Raw genomic sequence first — 5,805 nt, 5'->3', positions numbered from 1 at the left:
ACGTGAAGTATAGCCAAACTTTTCAGAAAGTAAAATTATATAAGGCCCAGTACACTGCAGATGGTATGGATTCAGTGAACATATGTTAATTTTATTAAGTGGTTTTTGTTTGTTCTTTTGTTTGTTCTTAACTTTCCTTATAGCAATAAATATTTTGATAGATGAATAGTCCCTTTAAAATCAATTTTGTCAGATATTTTAAAAAAATAAAAAATGAATAAAGTCAGTCCTTGTTTTTCTCAATTCAGTTTGAAGTCCAGGTTAATGAATATGTCATATTATGCTGACTGCTAATGTGGGATATGTAACAACGGAGATAGGAACTGGCTTGAAGGTTTCCTATGACTCTAAAAAATGCCCAAGTGATCTGACTAGAAAAGAGAAATTGGGGGCTTCCCTGGTGGTGCAGTGGTTGGGAGTCTGCCTGCCAATGCAGGGGACACGGGTTCGAGCCCTGGTCTGGGAAGATCCCACATGCCGCGGAGCAACTAGGCCCGTGAGCCACAACTACTGAGCCTGCGCGTCTGGAGCCTGTGCTCCGCAACAAGTAGAGGCCGCGATGGTGAGAGGCCCGCGCACCGCGATGAAGAGTGGTCCCCACTTGCCACAACTAGAGAAAGCCCTCGCACAGAAACGAAGACCCAACACAGTCATAAATAAATAAATAAAAGAACGTGAATTTCTTTAAAAAAAAAAAAAAAAAAAGAGAGAGAGAGAAAGAGGGTTCAAAATGGAGACTGAGGTCAGAGCCTATGGAGATCCCCAGAGCCTTTTTGGTATATTCTGCAGCTGCCAAATTTAAGTAAAAAAAAGAAAAGGCTAACTACTCCCCAACAACCTTGCTACAGAATTTTAATGACAGCTGATTTCAGATGGAATTCTGCCACAAGGAGAGTCAGCTATTAGCAAACATTTATGAGCAAGCAAGCATAAAAACAGTTCACATAACTTGTTCTGTAAACTCCATAAAGTCCCAGCTCCCTGTCCTTATATATGCTGTAACTACACCTTAGGAAAGGTTGACTTGAGACAGTTACAGCAATCTAGAGATAATAAGTAGTTAACCCACTGGCAATCAAAATTCTCTGAAATCATGGCTGGACATGCAAGACCATTTCAGAAAGGTGCCTTGGGATCCAGTTCAAATGAAGAGAGAGGGAAGTCTTTCAAAGTTATGTCTACCTTGTTCATGTAAGGTTGGTTTTACATGATGCTGTCTAAAATATTTTAATCTATTCTTGTAGTTTGAGTACCACTGAGTCACCAGCGAGGATCCACTTCTACACCCAGGATGCCAATTATGAGCTATTCATTTCACCAATGAAAACCCACTAGTTCCCATTGGATTTGTTTGTTTACAAGAGCTATTAGCACTTGGTGTTTACACTGCAGTAGTGCTGTGCAACATGGCTTATCATTTAGGCCTTCACTTATCTATAGTCTCTACAGAGATGCCACTCTCCCAGTCCTGATCTGTTGCGAGGTGAATTGTGCCCCCATTCCCCCAAAAAATACATTGAAGTCTGAACACCAACACTTCCACCTGTGAACGTGATCTTATTTGGAAATAGTGTCTTTGCAGATGTAATCAAGCTAAGATAAGGTCATACTTGGGAATTCCCTGGAGGTCCAAAGGTTAGGACTCAGCGCTTTCACTGTGGTGGCCGGGGTTCAATCCCTGGTCAGGGAACTAAGATCCTGCAAGCCGTGTGGCATGGCCAAGAATAATAATAATAATAATAATAATGAGGTCATACTTGATTAGGGTGGGCCCTAAATTCAATGACTGGTGTCCTTAAAAGGAAAGATTCTAAGTGTTGTATTTATTTCAGAGCTCTCCCTATTATCTGAAGTTACTGGGTTTTGGTTTTTTTTTTTTTCACTTCTTTATATGTCATCCTCTACTAAGCTGGAATGGACCCTATTTATCTGTTGTTGTTGGTTTTTTTTCTGTATTCCTCCGTGTCTTTAAGAGTGCTTGGTACATGGTCGATGCCCAGCAAACATTTCTGAAATCAATGAATGAATATGGCTCTAGCCGCCTAGGGTTGTTGTAATAAAGCACCACGAGCTGGGTGTGCAGCAACCCCCCCATATAAGCAATTGATTCGTTCATAGTTCTGGAAGTTAGAAGCAGCAGCAGTTCTCAGCGTGGGAGGCAGGGTATGGGGGAGAAATATAGATGGAGATGCGCCCTCTAGGAGGAAGCAAAACCACCAAGTGAAAAAAAAAACGTCTGGTCCAGGTGATGATGGGGTGCAGCCGGAAGAAAGTCTATATTGAGGAGGGCAGGACCCTGGGCCAGTTAGACCTAATCTAGTGAAACTGACGTAGAGAATTTGCAGCCCCATAGCTCATGCACATGGTGAAGTGCCCTTGATAGGAATCAACTTTGGAAGGGAATGCATGACCCTGAATAAGGCATTCAGTAAGTCCCATGGATGGCGGGGCCGGCACAAGTATGGTACACAAGGAAACCAAATCCAAATCCAGAACGTGTCTATTCCACTGAGGACAAACTGCTGCCCTAGCTACAGTGGAAGGGCCCATGGCCTCAACATGCCATGAGATGGCTGGGGTGGCTTTGGGCACCCAAGGTGTGGCTCCATACTGGGGCATCAGGGTTGCTTGCTGCTGCTGTGGGCCAGCTGGACGCTCAGCGGTGACAGCAGCCAGGCTCACTGGGAGAGAAGGGGTCTGTATTACTGAGTCCAGGCACGGTTTCCATCCCTAGCACCTCTGCCACTTTGTTCGTGAACTCACTGGGCAGGTCTTGAAGAGGCTGAGCAAAGAGCTGTCGTAGGGTGGGAATACCCAATTTGAAAACATCCTCAGCAGCGAGGGACTTCCAGTGGGCATTCACGTGGGACAAAAATATTGTCTCACTGTGATGCCAAAAGATACATCCATCCATTCATATATCTCTTCCCTAGAATTTGTTACAAATCTTCCAACCATGAATACCTATCATCTGGCTAAAATTTTAGCCATGATAGATGACAGATAGATAGATAGATAGAAAGATAGAAAGATAGAAAGAAAGTCAGACAGGAGGGAGGGAGGAAGGGAGGAAGGAAGGGGTGGGGGAAAGGGACATATACCTTCATGTCTAAGTTCATGTCTGTTCATATACCTTCATGTCTGTTCATATTTCTCAGGCCATTCCTTCTAGGCAAAGTGGGTAATGATGCGTATGTACCACTCAGAATTTTGCTGACAGGGAATATTTCACATCAACCTATTCAGTGCTATCCCTGAGTGTGGCTGATACACCACAGCGGTTCACGTCTCCCTGAGATAAGCACTTAGTGCAAAGCCTGCTACTTCCTGCTCTACAGGTCCTATCAGCATGATGTTATCAATGTAGTGGACCAGACTGATACCCAGTGTAATAAGGAGATGATAAAGTCACTGCAGACCAAATTGTGACAAAATGCCTTCTGTCACTTTATGTCATTCAACATCAGGATAACATCCAACAGCCTATTATGTTCCCTGTTTACTGGGTGAGAGGAAAGAAACTGTCAGCTCAAGAGCTACATATCAGGTACCAGGTGCTGTGTTAATTTTCTCTAGGAAAGAATTCTATCTACAACAGCAGCTGTTAATAGAGTTACCATCTGATTAGGTTTATAATAATCCACTTGTTTTATTCTAGATCCGTCTGACTTCTGCACTGTGTAAACCAGAGGAGTGATAAGATTTGCCACCTATAGAAGAGTTACTAGTTATCCAACGTCTGTCCTTCTCTTATTCCTCAATAACAGAACCTTGTTGGCAGCTTGGTACATGGTCCTTCCAGCTAAGAGCGGCCGTGGGACTAAACTCTGGCTGACGGAACGTAGGTGAAGGAGTTTTGTGCTTATATCTAAGGGTGTTGGTTGGGGGCCTTATCCTTCCCTTCTTTATTCCTGCTGCCTAGAATGAGAATGTAATCAGTGGTCCTCCTGCAGCTGCAAAGCCATATGAGTGGATGAGATCACCTTGGGGGTCAGTACAGTTGATGGGAAGTAAAGTTCCATTAGTAGGAAGATGAAAAGAAATCAGAAGAGGAGACTAACTATAAGGTAGGAGGAGGATCAAAAGAGAGTTATGCCTTAGAGAGCAAGAGAAGAAAGTGATTTAAAGACAGCTGTTCAACAATATTACATAATACTTATAGGTTGAGTAAAACGTGGAATGAGAAATGATTATTGAATTCGGCAACATGAAGGTTCCTGGTGACTTTTGGGCTTGTCTAATGTCTTCTTGTGATTAAATTCAGGTACGCATTTTTGGCAAGAATAACACAGAAATGATGTTGTACCCTTCCAGAGAAAAAGAACTAACAGGAGATGAAATAAAATTCATATTTTATGGCAAGACAAGAAAAATTTAAATGTTCTCTGTCCGTTTGGGCCTCCTCCCTCCCCTTTAGTGTGTATCGTGCATCTGCATTGACCAGACTTCCTTAGGAGATAACATTCCTTCTTAACTTGTAAAGAGTCAGGATGACCCATTACTTGATAACTCCTCAGGAGATAACCTGCCTTCTTAATCTTGTAAGGTGTCACATGTCCCACTACTTACTTTGTACCTGCAGATCTGGATTGTGTAACTGTCAATACGTTATTTGACAAATTACCCTTTGTCTCAAAAACATATATAACTGTGCTTTGATCTCTAACGGGGCAGAACAGTCCTCAGAGCTTTCTAAAAGACTGCGTTCTGGGGTTATAATCCTCAGGTTGGCACCAATAAAATTTTCCATTTCTTTCTTAGATTGACTATTGATCTATTTTTCATCGACATATACATATATATATATATACATATATACCTATATAAGGGAGATTTATTATGAGGAATTGGCTTACATGATTATGAGGGCTGAGAAGTTTCACAATCTGCCATCTGAAAACTGGAGACCCAAGAAAGCCAGTGGTGTAATTCAGTCCAAGTCCGAAGAAGGCCTGAGAACCAAGGGAGGCAAAGATGTAAATACCAGTCCAAGAGCAGGAGAAGATGAGATGAGATGTCCACTCAAGCGGTGAGACAGGAAAAAAAGGCGTGAATTCCTCCGTCTTCTGCCCTGCTTCTATTCAGGCCCTGAACAGGTTGGGTGGCGGCAACCCACACTGGGGAGGGCAATCTACTTTAAAGAGTCCACTGATGCAAATGCTAATCATCCTCACAGACTCACCCAGAAACAATGGTGAATCTGGGCACTCTGTAGCCAGTCAAGCTGACATCATATTAGGAGATACATGATGTAGATATGTTTCAGCATTGGTGATAATAACTTAATCACAGGTTTCTCCCCTGTGAATTTACTATTGCCCTTTCAACTTACTAAGGGTTTTGTGGGGATATACTTTGAGTCTATGCCAATATCCTGTTTCTTTTTTTTTTTTTTTTTCCAGGGGAGAGCACGAACGCAGTCCCCCACTACCACAAATTATGCAGTCGAGTTTCCCATACTTGGGGAAATCTCAGTGGTCAGCACATCCAGAGTGCAATGGATGAGGCTCGCCCTGGGAAAACCACCTCTGTGATCATGGCATCTTCCCTGCCAGGTAAGTATGCAATATCTTATTTCTCATCATATTTTTGCCTATTAATTTTAGCATTTATTCTTACCTATAACTATTACTACTGTGATGTTTACCACATGGTAATTTTTAACATTTCTGCCAACCCGTCTACGTTTATTAATTGGAATTTACTCTAAAAGAGTGTTCTGCTCACTTCTAAGTGAGAGTAGGTAGGACTGTGTTCTGGCTGCTGGCTCTGTGGTTTGTGGTGATGATTCATGGTCACCTTTGT

General features: G+C 42.5%; 1 non-coding gene across 1 annotated transcript; it reads right to left on the bottom strand.

Annotated features, from left to right (window-relative positions):
- Positions 1–5,399: 5,399 nt before the first annotated feature.
- Positions 5,400–5,563, bottom strand: LOC118884485. The gene has a single exon (XR_005017317.1). It is a non-coding gene; the product is annotated as a U1 spliceosomal RNA (small nuclear RNA).
- Between the last annotated feature and the right edge of the window lie 242 nt (positions 5,564–5,805).

This window comes from Balaenoptera musculus, chromosome 18 (genome assembly GCF_009873245.2).
Source record: "Balaenoptera musculus isolate JJ_BM4_2016_0621 chromosome 18, mBalMus1.pri.v3, whole genome shotgun sequence".
Lineage (NCBI taxonomy): Eukaryota > Metazoa > Chordata > Mammalia > Artiodactyla > Balaenopteridae > Balaenoptera > Balaenoptera musculus.
This window is presented reverse-complemented; position numbering and strand designations above follow the sequence as displayed.